General features: G+C 40.2%; 1 long non-coding RNA gene across 1 annotated transcript; it reads right to left on the bottom strand.

Annotated features, from left to right (window-relative positions):
• Nucleotides 1-13,339: 13,339 nt before the first annotated feature.
• Nucleotides 13,340-14,984, bottom strand: LOC140686263 (uncharacterized). The gene is made up of 3 exons (XR_012059968.1): nt 14,724-14,984; nt 14,324-14,444; nt 13,340-13,612 (listed from the first exon to the last, which is right to left on the bottom strand). It is a non-coding gene; the product is annotated as an uncharacterized lncRNA (long non-coding RNA).
• Nucleotides 14,985-17,185: the final 2,201 nt, after the last annotated feature.

Genomic DNA, 17,185 nt, shown 5'->3' with positions numbered 1-17,185 from the left:
AAACTAAAAACTAATTTGAGTGGCTAATAAAAAAATACAGGTTTACCCTGGGTTTAACTTATAACACAAGGAAAAGAGACCTTATTAAATGCCTTATGCAAGTTTTGGAAGACATAATTAAGTAAACCTTAAAGTTTTAAAACATGGAATTCTTTGTTTACAGCTCTTCTCACTGATACAAAAATGCCAATTAAGGAGATAAAATACGGCCTGGGTGACAGAGCAGTTATCTGGGGACCTGGAAGTCAGTGTCTTTGTCTTGCAGATCAGAAATATAAATACAACAAACAGTGACCTAGAACTGAGCCTAAATAGCTCAACGAAATAAAACTTAAGGCCAAGAAATTTTTGGCATATTAGAACTCAGAACTCTGACGGGTCCTTCAGACGTTGTGAAGAAATTTTAACTGTCTGATTCATAAATAGTAAGCCTTAGTGATTTGAGCAAGCAAATTCAGCTTACTCCAACTATTATTATACCTATCTTATAAGTAAGTTTTAAAGTGAAACTATGAGATCTCTAGCTTTTGTCTGATTATAAGCCTGTGTACACATTATAGAAGTGAGATATTTCTACTGCTAAAGAAAAAAAATTCAAAGTCAAAGAGCTCTGCTTAATTGACATAAAAATATAAGAGCTTAAACATTAAGTATTTTCAAAATAAAAACTGAACAAATTGACTTTCAGCGTCATGTGAATTGGAAAATATTCAATATTAAGATAATATTTGATATTGTTTAGTTTAAGTATGTTCTAATTAATATAGACATCTTTAAAGTCATCAATATTATGTATAATACCTTTACTGTACCTAGGTTTAATGAAAGTCAAATAAGATCCTGTTATATCTGTTGCAGATTTGTCAAAAAAGAAATAAAAGTAATGTGCTGTGGTAAAATTTTAAGTAAATTAAATGCAAATGAGATGAGAGCTTTGGATAAATATTTAAAATATATTTTTAAAATGTATGCTTAAGATAATCTCTAAATGTTTGGTATCTTTAAATTCTAGTGTTGTGCTAAATTAAGATTTTATTAAATAGCTATGCCATTTTCAGATAAAATAACATTGAAATACGAATTACTTAACATTTAACTTCCTCTTACAGTGAAACTAAAGGTGTATAGAAATATTAATATATGGTTGGTGCCACACGGAAATAGTCTCTATTAGTAAGGGAATGATCTCAGTATCCTAGGAAAGTAATATAAATATGTAAAGGAAGATATAAGAATGGAATTATATTTTGTTAATGAAAAATAGTGACTTTCTCCTGAACCTGGTTACTTCTGAATGGAAGAAAAATAAGGGACGCACTAATATAAGTATAGAAAGCTGTGGAAGGCTTGTGGAAAAGGAACCCCGAGGAAAGAGTTTTGTACATGGTCAGAATTGGCTAAGTTTAGAAACAAATTGGGCAACGTAAATGAATCTTAGAAGTAAGCTGGTACAAGATTAGAATTGTTTTTCTCTCTGTTAAGAGGAAAAAATTTTCTTAAAATGTTAATCCACCTTCAGTAACAGATTGTAAAACTTCTTATACCACTTAGCTGATCTGTTCTGCCTTTACATTTGACGTATTTTCTTGTTAATGAATTAGTACTACTTTACAGTGATCTATATGTTTATCTGACCAAGTGTTCTGAAATCTTTCAAAAAGCTCCCCAAATATAAAATTCTAATTAATTAAATAAAAATTAATTTAATTAATTAAAATTCTTTTAATCTCCAGTTAAGTTTGGGATGCTACAGAAGGCCCCTGAAATATCCCAAAGAGAGATTTTAAACTATAAATTTTCATTTGGCATTTTAAATAACATGGAATTGTCAAATGAATCATAAAACTTCTAAGGTTATATTGAATGAGACAATATTATTAATATAGATATTGTAGAAATTATATGGACTCCCTAAAATTCTGGTATATCTGAAATGTTACCAGTGATAATTATGGGTATAGAGAACATGTTTCTTTATTGATTATAGTGTAATGGTGTTTAACCATGCTTTTAAATCTTTTGTCATTTATAGACAGTTAATTGTTTTCTTCTGATGGTTTTGCAAAATGCTTTCTCTTCAAGGAGATTTACTGATTTCTAATAAATTTCACACTATAGCAGTGAACTAAACTGGGTAAGACATTTTAAAGTTCTAATGAAAACTCTCATTGAAAGAATTAGTTACATGGGACTGATTAACCTGTTGAATATGGTTATAATTTTTGATATTGTTTGAAATACTAGTGGCTTTTAACCTGTTTCCCAGACATAAAGAATCTCTTCTCCTTAAGCTAGTTATGGTTCACAGCAATTTGATACATTATACCTATGTAATCACACTTGGAACAGTTATCTTTTCTCTCTATCTGATCCCTCAAGAGACTAAAAACACTTAGGTCCCCAGTGGCTTTATCAAACAAATTAGGGAGATCATCTCCTAACAGATATAGGAGTATAAAGGTATTTTAAGGATTTTAAAGAGAAAAGAATTTACCTAAATCTGTAAGGCAGAAACCCATGAAAAGCCTTGACGTGGCTTTCTTGGCCTTAGAAAACCTTAGCATTCTACCCTGAGACTCCGTATTAAAACTTCCAACACAGCCAATTTAAAAAAGCCTATATGATCAAATAATCAAGCTTAACTTGTAAAAAATTAATCTTGATTTGGCTATATTTGAGAAAACTGAGGGTAACTTAAGAGAGAAAAAAATTATATTTTAGTGGATATTAAATTCTAGTTTTGTTAATTGAGGTCCATATTTACTAAGACAGTTCCCAGATCATTCCTTGCTGTTATGTCACATTACTGTACAGTTTAATTGAATTATGAAAAAGATACTCTAGGTTTGTTCTGAAGCTCAGTAATCTATCCTTGGGTAAAGTTCCAATGCCTCATGACCTGCAGCCAGGGGATTATACATACTGCAACAGGCATGACTTAAAGAACTGTCTCCAACCTGAATGGAAGGACCCTTTTTCAGGTACTCTTAACTAGACCATACAAACCAAAGCTGAAGGAAACGGAGTCTCGGATTCATTTCCTATCTGAAACATCCCCTGCAGTGCACTGGCCTATCGAGCGCTGCTCACCTTAAAACAATGCCCAAATGGAGAAAAAGCTTCCAGACCAGGATGAGAAGAAGACGACATCTGAGCCAGACAGCTGACCCAAGACACCGGACCAGGACTGTATACCAATTACTTTGATAATTTCTCCAACCTTTGATTATGAACTACTCCACTTGTTAAGTTTATGATAAATTACCTATGTCTAGTACTTCTGTGTTACCTTGGTGGGTTTCCCTACTCCAAGGCTCTAACTAGATAGCCCTCAGAAACGTTATTCTAAAAAGAAATTATAGTTCTGTTTAGGCCACTGTTGATCTTACAAGGTGGGAGATTTCACCTGGCCAATTAATACCTGCTCTGACCCTGACCATAAATATGAACTTTCTCATAGGATCAAACTCAGAAACACAAGCAAAATTTTAACCCAAAAATACAACTTCTCAACTATTAAATTCTTACTCGTGTCTTTATTAACATTACTAGCTGTATTATTTATATCCTGTCTATTTTATAAAATTGTTGTCTGTTACTTTCCCAATGTGTAACTAGGCCCACAAGATTGATGATGGCTAAACATCTTGAAGAAACAGATAAAATTTATAACCCTGAATAAAATAAATATAATAGTGTGATTCTAGGTATGGAAATGAGCAAAGAAGGGTTAACACTTTCTGGATCATAATAGACTAGTAAGACAGGTGATCCAGAGAACTTTTAGTTATCAACAGGGCCTGATAAAAAAAATTACACCTTGAATGGCAACTCAGAAGATTCTTCACCTGAACTAGGAATGAGCCATCCTAGCACCGTGGGACAAAATTGGTCATGAAATGTCTCTCAAAATATTGGTCGAATTTAGGACCAAACGGGAACACTGTGAATGAAAATACTACAATGTGAGTGAAAATACTGCATCCATGACAGTAAACAAAGAATGCTGAATCCAAGTCATCAGCGGCTGCTGCCAACCCCCAGCGAGTACATGCCTGCAGCCCGGCCTCTCAGCCACTCACAGTGGTGCCCTCTGAGCAGACTCAGAGTAAGAAAGGACAGGATACTGGCCCTAGATAGCCAGGTGCTTGCCAAAAGAATGAATTCAATGACCCAGATGTTTGCTTCTCACCATACATAGAAAAGCAGTAAATACTTGAACTTGAGATATCTGGTTTTCTTTAGATAACAAGCAATATTTTATTGTTCCAATTACCTGGTCCTTGTTGTATGCTTCTATATATCCTAGCTCCTCCCCTACCTCTTGGGAGCAGTCCCTCAGAGTGATGTGAGAGGATGTCATCCCGGCTCGAGTCCTCCAGCCAAAAAAAAAAGCCCTTAACATTTACGCTGAACGTTTATTTCAATGACGTTCCAGAATAGACACAACTCATCAATTCTGTAATGGAACACACTGAATCAGGAACCAAAAGCGTGTTTTAGTCCGGAAAATCTCCAGGTTCCTATTTCTTCCTGTCATTATACAATCCCTCCAGAACTCATTACTTTGCTGCCTGCTCCTCTGGCAACCAAACTCATAGAAGACTCAACTCAGCAGAGCGCCCTGCTGGGGAGAACACCCCACAGAAGCACTGCAGGCTGCCTTCCCTCCCGCATGCTCTGCTCACCCTTGGTGTCCTCCGTGGAGACCAGGCCAACAGAGCTGTTCCTAACAGCTACAAAGTCGCACACGTTAAATAAATCATTTTATTTTATATGATATTTTACGTATATACACATCTCTGAAAACAGCTTTGCAGAAGCTCAAATCTTCAACATCAATCCCCAAAGGCAAATCCGGTCCCCAAGGGGAAACAAGACTTAAGACGACGCTAAGGCCTCCAAAGTCCTCTCAAGGACCGTCAACCAAACTGCCTGCAGGTCTGCAGCTGCAGGCAGTTACATGTCTGCTTTTAAGGCAACCCCTTCCTGCCCTCGGGAATTACATTGTCCCTCTATGCCCTCCCGTCTCAGGGTAAGGGCAGCCGTTGCAGTACCTTGCAGGGAAGCACTGACAGGACTGGACAAAGAGGATCAGAGCTAAGCTAATACTTCTGATGACACGACCTTGTCACTGTGTCACTTTACAGATGAATATATATAGAGAGAGATGTGGGGTGATATTGCTCAAAGTCACAGCTAATAAGTGGCAAAGTCTATATCTCTGTTCTTCCCTTCGGCGTGACACCCCAGCTGGGACGCCCACAGGGTTCTCTCATGCCTGCCTGAACAATCCTCTCCTGTCACTCATAACCCACCACAGGGTCTGACCCTAGCCTGCCTTTTCAGCATCTATTCCCTCCAGTCTCTCAGGAACAAGGCCGTTTGGGCCACTGTATGACTTCCGGCTCCCGGAAACCTCATTGCTCAGGCTGGTCTTGCCTGTGCATCCAGCCCGCTGCTCAGAGGCTCTTCCTCCCCTGCAGGTGTAGGTTTCCAATCTCCGCAGGGACACCCCCTCAGGGGAGCCCTCTTCTCGCTCTCAGCATGGCAGGTGTCCCAGGCCACAACCCGAGCTGCCCCATTAGGACAGTGTGCGCCCAGATCTGTTAATCAGACCAGCAGCATCAAGAGCCAGGGATTATGCCCAGGCCACCCTGCAAAACTACTGCCCGCCTCACAGCCCCCAGCCAGCAGGTCACCTGGAAGTCACAGCAAGTGCCCCACCAAATCCAGAAGCCTCTTCATTTGCCAGCATCGCTGATGACTGGTTTCCAAACTTTGGTCCGTTTCGCACAAAACAGCACCTTCAACTGTGAAGCAGAGGGTTTCGCTTCTGCTCCCCATCCTTACTGGTAATGTCAAGGAAAACAAAGAGGCCTTTTCTCAACACTTTTATAAAGACACCCTCCCACCCACAATACTCATATGCTCAAGAGCTTTGGATCCACGTGATTTTCTTTCTCTTATGATAAGCGGCTCAAAACACTGCGGGATTCCTTCTATTTAGATGGTATTTGTACTCAGTTTATCGGCTTTAATCTGTTTTTGTCTCTCTCTTCAATATCCCTAGCAGTTTCCACCTCTTAATCCCTTCAGCAGCCTCCCTCCCAACATCTACTCTAGGAAATCAGCTGTGATGAAGGGCCCTGGGGCAGTCACAGACGATGCAACTAAGGCAAAGAGAGGGTCCATAATTTGCCCGAGAAGATCAGCTTCAACCCCCAACAATGTGTGTCACGTCCCTGTGTTTAACTCTTATGCTAAGCAAGATAACTTTTTGTAGATTATGGTTATAAACAGATGAGGTATAAAAATACATACAAGGACACATATCTACTCTAAGATGCTCACTAACTCCACTATTTTGTTTCTACTTATTTCTATTAAAAAATATTAAGAACCTCTGCAGTCAGTATAGCAAAATGTTACTGGGCTTTAAATCCAGAATATAGAGGTGTTAATTGTGTCATTACTCATACTTATTTGTATGTTCACAAGACAGAATTATTTGAAAGTCCCTCTCACCTCCCCCTATTCACTACTGGCTCTCACCTGAGCTCCCAGACCACACATCTAACAACCTTTCACTTTATCCACAGCTGAACTCATCAGTTTTCCACAGAACTCCCTCTGCAGCTTTCCCTCCTCAGAGCACAGAAGGACCATCATTTAACTCATTAATCCACCCAGAAACCTGGGCCTTACTCCATCCTGCATTCACAGACAGCCTTCATCCTTTCCTTTTTACCATCTAAACATGCCTTCAATATGTTCGCTTTTAAACACTGACCGTCCCACCGCTCAAGTGGAAGCCACCAACACTGCCCACCTGGACTCATGAGTCTCCTAAGTGGCCCCACAGCCGCTCTCCCCTACTTGAGACAAATGGGACTGTGCCACTCCCGCGCTTTTTGGACTCTTTTCAGACCCACTCTTCTTAGAAGAAACTCCAAGTTCTTCACCAGGTGAAAGTCTTTGCCATGAAATTGTCACCTCAGGGAGGGCAGGACCCGCCCTCTCCCCTCGGCCCCGCCCTCTGGCAGAGCATCAGCTTGGGAGGACCTGCTGAGCTACACCAGCCTGTATTCTAAACCTGGTCTGAGTTCTTAGCAAACTGCTTCACTTATCCATACAAGTCCAAGGTAAATTAGAAAGATTTTAGATGTTGAGCTAGACTATTGATTTTGGGATTTTGCACTAGCAACCTGCAAGGACATGTTCTAAAAATTCTGTCTTCTTAAAACCACACCCAGGTTAAAGGAGTATTTGTGGAATGTCTTCGGAGGAAAAGGGACTGTACTTTTACAGGCTTTATGTTTTATAACATGAACAACCCGGACAGGGTCACAAATGGAACCGCCTCACAAGTGACAGAAGACAGGTGAGAGGCACAAAGCAACAGGTCGCAAAGATGATTCTCCAGCCCCCCCAAAATATTCCTGAAACAACCAAAAATTCTGAATTTTAAAAGTAAAAGAGTATCATATAGAGAAATGAAATAAATTATGCTCTTCATCAGGGTTTCAAGATCTCACTCCAGAGTTTTTAGCAGGCCATACTGAATCCTAGCACAGAAAAATCAAATGGACTTGTAGTGAGAAAGTTTCAGGAAAACTGCAGTAATTCCTCCACTTGTGTAAAGACATACACTCACCTGCTGAAGGTGAATGTAGACCGCAATCTGGATAAATTCTGAAGCTTCCAGGCTCTGCTTCTGGATGCCAAGGACATGGACAGCTTGGAAGCATGCTTCTAACTCAGTCACCGGCATTTTTACACTGCAGGGGAAACGGAGGCACCCAGTCAAGGTCAGAGAAGTTCCTGTCGTGTCTCACAGTCCGTGCCTCGGGGATTCAGTGCCCTGCAGCAGCCCGGCCCCAGGCAAGGACCAGCAGCGTTTTCCACCCAAGCAGGAGGGGCACTGTGCTTGAGAAAGCCCTTCTCCGATGGGGGCAAGAGGGGCTGGTGGGGTTGAGTGAACCTATAAATGCCCACAGAAATATGCCTGCATTCATTCAAGTGATGCAAACAACTGTAGCAGGCTATTTAACAAAATTTCAACTGTCAGTGGAAATTTTGCCATTCCTTTCCGCTTGTCCACTGCACTCTGAGACAGGCTTAGGCTCTCTTACATCTGTAGCTCTGTGCAATAGTTGTGAAGTCATTTTACTTTACAGATACCACGGTTCTGCCCAGGGTGATATCCAGCCCAGAGAGGTGGCCCAGGCCAATTTAAAGCTATGTGGCTTGGGTGTGGGGACAATTACAGGAGCTGATTCTGGAGCCAGGCCCCTCCCCACCTCTACTCCCCTCTCTCCCGAGGCCCCGCTGCCAAGCACTCAGGCTCCATGATCTTATGTCCTACTCTTCTACTCTACTCCAAACCCTTTTCCTTTTCTTTTTTCCCTAATTATTCCCAGCTGGAGTGGTTTTTCAATCTCAATATCTGAAAAAAAATTCCTGCAGCCGAAAAAGAGGTCTCCAGAGGTCAATGCCCATATGCTGGTTCCTGAAGAGAGCCCCTGGCTACGGGGAACCTCACCAACACTCACGGGGCATCAGAGATGTTGCAGGGTCAGCCACCCCCAACAAGAGTTTGCTGTCACCCCAATGCCTGCACAGCATCCCTGCTCACAAAATATAGTTGGTCCACTTATCGGTTATTAAGAAGCAAAAATACAAAATTGCTCATGTTTCTTACTAAAATTATCTATGAAGCTGGAAAGGGAATTGTAATAAAATATAATTGTTTTTACCCTATGTTAGATCTGTTCCTTTGGGTTTAAACCTGTGCCCTGTTTCCTAGGCTCAGACTTGGTAGCTCTGCACCATTTGAAAAAGAAAGTTGCCTTTAGCCTGAAATCTACAGGAAAGCCTATTCTCCTGGCCCTGATCTTTAAAAATGTTAGCTCATCTGCACTTCTGTAGAGATGGCAAGTTGCATACTAGAGAATAGCCTTTGTTTTTTTGGAGGTTTTACAGGGGTACCATGATTTGATCCACATGGACAGCTGCAAGAACAGCGGATTCAAAGGACAAACAATTCATAAAGCAAGAAGTATGCAACAACCAACCACAACCCCGCCCCTTTTTAGTATAAAAGGAGACTGAATTCTTACTTGGGGAAGATAGTTCTCCAGGACATCAGTCTGCCGTCTTCTGGGTCTGCCAGCATTGCAAGTGAAGTCACTATTCCTTGCTCCAACACCTCATCTCCCGGTTTATTGGCCTATCATGCGGCTAGCAGAACGAGTTTGGACTCGGTAACAAAATGACTGCATTGGAGGTAGTATGTCTCCAATGTTTCCTTGTTTCCAATATGTAACATGCACATCATTTATGATCTAGTGCAAATAATTCATCAAAGACAACCACAAAAAGAAACTATACTCACCTAGCTATCAACACTGAAGTCACAACCTGTCAATTTTATATGCTGTTGAACAACACAATGGAAAAACCTAACATAGGGAGTTGATTCCACGGAAATAAAATTATTTCTACTCCTTCAATACTTTTTCTTTTCTTTTCTATTTTATTTTGTTTTGCTTATTGAAAGGAAAATAAAAGTCATGTCATTTTATTTCACGTATTTTTGTTATAGCTACATTCTTTAAATACTACAAAGAGATTTAAATTGCAAAAAATTTGTTCATATATTAGTATAAAGATATATACACAATCAATGGGGATTAGGAAAGGAATGGACATTTACTAAAAATCCACTGCAATCCTGTCTTTTACAAGCATATCCTGGAATATAAGCTGTATGATCCAGGGGCCCCACCCCCATTCTCACTGTTGTGTCCCTTAGTAATCAACTACTAAGGCACCAGCATAGAACCATGTGATCAGTATTTTAGGAATAAATTAGGGAATTAGCTCATTCAATTCTAAAACAAAAACCCTAAAATAAATACTGAACTTATTTACAGATAAAGAAAATTGGAACCAAAAAAGTAGTTATTTCCCCAAGGTCACAAAGCTAATAACTGATAAAGACAAGATTTGAACTCATCTGCCTGATTCTAAAAACTAAGGTGGAAATCCCATTTGACTGGGGAGGGTCCAGCAGCACAGCCTATCAACCTATCTTTGTTCAGATCTAGCCTTAGACAGCCTGAGACAGCACCCCATTCCTATTGAACTTGAGGGCAAATGATAACAATAAGGATTTTATATCCAGTAGTTTGTTAGATCTCATTTATATAAAGTGTCAGCAGGTCAGCAGAAAAACTCTGGAAAATATGAGTGGGTCCAGAGCTTTCTGCTGATTAGTAACTCAGTCTCTCAGGACATAGTGACCTTCCCATGAGAGGCCTCATGGACATAAACTAAAGGCAGCTGAGCAATGAAAACTAACAAGAACCTGGAACTCAAGCAAGAAGGTTCCCTGCCATCCCCCACCCAGTTGCCTCTTCACCCGCGTGGACACGATGGCAGGAGACCCAGGTTCTTGTCCAAGGTACATCATCATGGATTCTCATCCATAAAAATTTATGACTCTATGCTGTCTTATGTCCATTAAAACTCAAATATGATAACACCAATATCTCAGCAGAATATCTATGTCTCCACTTCCTGTCTTCTAATAGGAGAATATTTTTATGGACAAAAAGCAGAAATCCAATTTAAAAAACCATGCACGAAGCCAGGTGAAATTCTGCTTAAGAGACTGCTCTCATGCTCAGTAAATGAAAACTCAGTAAAAGTGGTGCTTCTCCCTCAGCAAATGGGAGGTAGCCTGATGTGTGTGTGTGTGCACGTGTGTGTGTGTAAATCAAATACAATGAATTCTGGGATGTGTACAGTTTTTTTTAAGTCACTGTCATTTCATGGGAATGAGCCAACATTTAAGTAATTTGAATCTAGTGTTCTGAGAGAGTCTCAGGCTCTTGGTGGAGGAGGTGAAAGGGGAGAGTGAAGGAGAAAAGAGGTACATGAAGCAAAGAAGTAAGAATACTGCCAGGGAAAGGCAAGACGTTAGTTTTGTTCTTCCTTGCACCACATACAAGTTAGGGACTCGCTTTCCGCTGATGACTTATCGAGCATTGAGTTGCAGGAGAAGAGGGGACAGCTCATTGCTCACTGAGCTTGTGACTGTATGTGGCATCTTATAGACACAAATCATTTACCCTGATCAAACACTCTAGCAGCAGGCTGCAATTCTCCTGTTTTGAGAGACAACAAAGCAGGAGTTCAAACAGGTTGCATAACTTGACAAAAGTCAGAGGTCCAGTAAATTAAAGAGGATTAATTCAAACACAGATCTGAATGCAGAGTCTGATCTTTCCACTCCCAGGACTGGAAAATCCTTAACACAGGCTCCCCAGCTCCCCTGCATTGTTCCTGGCACCAAGCATTTCCCATGGCAATGGTCACCATTTCTCACAGACACAGCGCTCTGTGCAGCAAATGACCTTGATCAGACCTTGATCATCTACCTGCCACGCCCACCAGGCTTCACCATACAGGCAGGAAAGCTGGCTTTCAAGTGCATAAAAAGCCATTCCTTGTCTAACCTGGGCTCTTCTGTGGTTTCTCCAGCCTAAAGGCAGCCATGACACTGCTCACAGTTTGTACATGAGCCACACTACCTCTCTCCATCTGTCTCCCCACCTATACTACTTAGCTATGACCATTTTGAGAATCTTTGACACAAATTTTTAAAAACAAAAAAGAAAGGATTCTGGAACAACTACTTAATACTTACAATTTTAAATGACAAATTACAAAGTGAGTATTTAGAAACCGAATCTTCCTTTCTAAATTTCAGTTTTAAGCGTTTAAAAATATAATAGCAAAAAATTTTCACTTACAAAATTGACAAAAACAGAAACAATAATCTGGAATAAGTTAAAAAATAATGCCCATGTTCTAAATGGAGAAACTTCAGGACTGTACTGAGGGGTAAAGTAAGAGGTGAGAATGTAGAAACATAAACAAATTGCATGGAGGAAAGCAGTTTTGTAAAGATGTAAGTTCTCATCAGAATAATTCAAAACTTACTAAAAAATCCCATGACAACTCCAATCTGATTTTTTTTAACTTGAACAAAATATTTTGGAATTCTTCAGGAATAATAAAATCATAATACTAGACAAGAAAATTTGGGATGGAAGAAAAGAATCAAAAAAAATTCAGACTGCCAATTATTAAATAAATTTTTACAATATGTAAGTTATGGTGCTGGAGTAAGAAAGACAGATTGACAGAAGGGAACCATGAGCTCAAAAAGAGACTCTAGTGTACATAAGTATTTTGTAAAGGTGGGATTTCAAATCAAAGAGAAAAGTATGACTTCAATAATTGTCCTGAGACAATCTGAGAATCACCTGGAAAGAATAAATACTATTCCTCTCATAAGGACCACAAGATAAATTACAGACAGTGATGTAAATATTAAAAAGTACTAATAACAGCAAATACAACACTTTGCTCTTATTAACTCAACTTACCCTTACATTAACAAGCACTATTATCATCTCCATCTTAGAGATTAAAAAAAAACCTACAGAGGAGATTTATTCCAGTATAAGAAATTATTTTTAAGAATAATGTCAAAGATAAAACCCATAAGGAATACATTTATTATCATAAGAATATTTTGAGACACTACCAAAATAAAAATCCTCCTAAACAAAATGAAAGGCAAGAAATGACAAGAAAAAGCTCTGTGATACATGTTGTTGAAGACAAGAAGTTAATGTTCATAACATACAAAGAGCTTCACAAAGCAACAAGAAGCTCCCCCACTTAAATGTGTGCAAAGGATAAAAGGAATCATTCATTTTAAAAAAGTCAAATGGCTAATGAGTGAAAAATGCTCAATACCTCACTGGTCATCAAATGCAAACTAAAACAATGAAAAAGCACTTTTGCTCATCATATTGGCAAATATTTTTAAAAGATATTCTAGCTAGTGTCCATCTGTGGGAGAAGAAACCATGAGCGACATTTTCAGAGGACGACATGTCAATGGATATGTAAACTCTGAAAAACGTACGTACACACTGACTCAACACCACTTCTACGAATCGTTTCCTTTAGGAAAAAACAAATTTAGTCCAAAAAGATGTACCCATCAGGGCATTTACACAGCACTGTTTACAATGGTGGGAAGAAAAACTGAAGTGAAATCATATCCAGCAATAGAGAATTCGTTACATAAGTAATTGTGCATCTTTTCATTCCCCTATGGAAGGAATTTCTAGAGTCACTTGAAAGGAGTCTGTGATGAATGCAAATGTCACATCCAGGGACTAAATTTCCAGAAGCCTTAACTAAAGGAATACTCATAAAAGATCACAGGAATGTCTGTACAAGAAGGATGCCAGTCAAATATCCTTTCTGACAGTGGAAAATGGAGAAAACTTAACTGTCCACCATCAAGACAATGATGCGGTAAATCACGACGAGCTGCGAGCAATGAGGGAGCCGGCGTTTCGCCGTGGTCCAGGGCCTTGTCCACAGCATTCTCTCACCAAAGGTGTGCGTGGGAAAGAGACCACACCCGCAAATCAGGAGACCCCTCCACTCTATCTGAAAGGACCGGGTGAGTCTGGAGTGGGAGGACGTCTATGATATACACCTGAGTGATCAAAGCGAGCTGCAGAAAAACATATAGTATGGTCTCATTTTTAAATAAAGCTTATATACACACACGTATACATGGAATTCTCATATGTGTGTATATATGTATGTCATAGGCATAAAGGTCATGAAATATATATACCAAATTTTCAACAGCTTTTAATCTTCGGAAATAAGGGGAAGGGAGGTAGGGTCTTCCTGTACCACCACAGTTCTCTTTTCAGTATTTCACTTAAGTATACTTGGAATTTAAAAGTTTATTTAAGTCCGAAGTAAAATGGACGATGCCTCCACAAGACAGAATGCTATACTGGTCATCAAAAATCATGCCAGAGGAGATAGAATATTGTAGAAAAACATATAAAAAGCCAAATGGAAAATGGAGGTGTCCACACAGCAAACAGTCACAGAGTGCTCTCTGGTTTTTTATGACAGAGGTGATACACACTGATGAAAATATACGTTAACGTGTTAATTATTATCTTTGAATAGCGGGACAAGGATAGCCTCTTTTGCCCACTTTTTCAGACTTATTATTTTAAATGCACATTCTTTTTCATCTGAAAAAAAGCATTTTTAGGTGTGTAGTACTACGCATTGGAGAATAATACAAGAATACTTAGAGAAACAAGTAACTAGGAGACAAGGCAGCAGCATCACACAATGTAGGACGGGCGATCCTGATTAACACCATGCAGTTACATAAGGACCCACAAATTGAGAGCACCTGCTGTAACAGGGCGTGATCCCCTTCTATTTGTCAGCAGTGTCTTCAGGCCTGAGGCAGTTCTGAGCACGGCCAGTGTCAGTGCTGGTGTCTGGATTGATGCTACTGGGGGTGAGGGCACCTGCAAGCCGAGAGGAAGAACAGAAATCATCCTCTGCCTTTTCTGTCTTGTTTCTTTGTTACTTTAAAAGAGAGGTATATATAAGATAAACTGTGTATCTACCCAAATGAAATTTCAGTAATGAAACCGTTTTTAAAGACTTCACAGCTTATATTCTGCCTATAACTGTCTTTTCAACAAAGCATCATATTTGTTAAATGTTAATTAACTCAGTTAATTAACTCCCTGTTGAAACATTCTAGTAAAGAACATGAAATGCAGTATGTAAAAGAACCACACCTGCAGTGACTAGCTCAGCTGTCTTGACGGCAGTGCAGTCAACCCCCACCATCTTGTGGCCCTGAGCTCCTGATGCTGGTAAGACATCACGCTGCTGCCTCAGATGGAGAGAAATGGTGAAAGCATTTCTTGAACCCTACAGCACTGACAAAACATAACTGACAAATCCCAGGCTCCTTTGAGGCTCTCATTTTCTGTTTCTGGCCAACCCCCGTCAATGAGCAGAACCACCCAATTCCCGAGCCATGGGACTCACGTGGGAAGGAGTTTTGGAGAAATTTCCAGGTATAGAATGTAACCAACTATACATAGAACTCTGAAAAAAGAAAAGATGCCATACTCTGATTTTGGAAGACACTCAAAATATTCTCCTGAGCCTTAGTAGCTGGAAAGGCTGAGCTTCTCCTAAGCCACTTATTTATTTCACAGCCAGTAAGCATCTCCCACAAACCCTGCTTCCCTGTGTCTGCTGGGAGCTTGAAGCACACTGCTGCTGTCGATCTTATAAGTCACAGGGCAGAGGCGTGTGTCTCACGCCTGCAACCCTCACACAGGCTCGCCTCCTAGCCTCACTGTCTGAACTTGGCTCCATTTTCTCACCTGTTTATTTAGTATCTGTTCTTCTGTAAGCTGCCTGAAATGCGTTTTGGAACATGTCAGAAGAATCAGTGGGTTGAGAAATGGACAGATTGAGAGGTGAGAGATGGGCAGACAGAGAGAGAGACTCCAAGAAAAGGGGAAAAAATAAAATTTCCTATGCAAAACCCTCTTCTAATCAGGGAAGGAAACCACCACGGAAAAGTGTGAAGAGGCAGGTAGCTTAGGACTGTTTCCTGGATTCCATGAAAAGTAACACCAAGAGATGAGAGGGTAGAACTTTAAATAGTAAAAGAAAAAAAGTATGCATGCTTGAAAAATATATCTACAATATGTACTTTCTAAAGAATAGACTCAAATCAGCAAGGCCCAATAACACTATACTTGGGTATTTACAGAAGTGAGAATCCCATCTCCAAACCACAAGGCATCCCTTCGGAGCACTGACAGTCTACATGGGGCGGTCATAAAGCCGTCACTGCAAAAGCTATGCTACCCTGCACTTACGAGGAACGAGCAGCTGTGCTCGGGCTGCCCACGCGCATCATTTACACCCCACAGCACCTCTACGGGGGGGGACGCCTAGCGAGCCCCGTCTCTGCAGGACAGAAAATCAGTTCTGGAGAGGCTAAGCCAACCTACCAGTTCTCCATCACACAGGACTTGTCACTCCAGAGCAGGAATCGAACTCGGTCCCACGAATGTAACCATGGTACTACCGTGCTTTGTGTGCTGTTTGTGTGTATAATACATTTGTTTCTATCATGAAAGGGTATTTAATAAATGATCGGTTGTCCTGTCTATCTCATTAGCTCACAATTAATCTTTATACTGTTGAATAGTACTCTTTTCCCGTGAAGAAATGAACGGAAAGAGCGGAGGTCAGAATGAGGTGGGGCTCCATTCTTTATCTGGGATCTCATCTCATCGAAGTCCCCAAACAGGGAGAAGGAGCAAATGTTCTCTTTATCTTTTAAAGAGAGGGCTCCAGTGATGGTGACTTATTCAATTCCAAAACCAAAGCTGGGGAAAGGGCACATGCAGCAATTAGAGCAGTATCAGCTGTAGGAAGGCGAAAAGAGCTCACGGGAGGGCTCAGGGGGCAGCCTCATTTAATTTCAATCGATAAAACAATAACACACTCTAAAAATATTAGCATACAATGGATTTGCTCTTTCTTGACATCTAGCAAGTTTCCACAGCCCACATGTAACTTTATCGTGAACTAGTGAAAGGAAGAGTCCACAAACAGGGAAAATCAATGCCACATGCAGGCTGAAACCCAGGCTGGAGTTTAGGAAGGGAAAGGGCATAGTTAAGAACTGAGGAAAGGCTGGGGGAAAAAAATCATCACAATGACTCTCAAGCATCATCCAACAATCATATAATCATTCATTCAAGAGAGAGTTACTGAGGTCGTATTCTGTGCAAGATTGTACAGCGGGCGAAGCAAGAGCGCAGCATCCATGGTGGCAGCAAGTTGCGGGGCTCAAATACATTTCTGATCCCGGTAACTTGCACACTTGTCCTCAGTATAAAGGCAAAGATAAAAAAAGTAAAATAGTACTCTGTAAACTCAAAGCATTGTTGAAAAAAAAAGTTAAGAAGACCTAAATACAAGGACAGACACTCCACACACATTCCTCTATCAAAAGACAGTGCTCTTGGAATGGCAGTGCTCCCCAGAGCGATTCGTATATTCAACGTGGTCTCGATCACAATCCCAGCGGGCTCCTCTGCAGAAACTATCTGCTGCTACAATTCATTTGGAAATTCGAGGATCTCAGTAAACAAAACGTACTTGAAAAAGAACAATTTGAGAGGACTTGTAATTCTCAATTTCAAACCTTACAACTGTACCTCCA

Source organism: Vicugna pacos, chromosome 16 (genome assembly GCF_048564905.1).
Source record: "Vicugna pacos chromosome 16, VicPac4, whole genome shotgun sequence".
In the NCBI taxonomy this organism is placed as follows: Eukaryota; Metazoa; Chordata; class Mammalia; order Artiodactyla; family Camelidae; genus Vicugna; species Vicugna pacos.
This window is presented reverse-complemented; position numbering and strand designations above follow the sequence as displayed.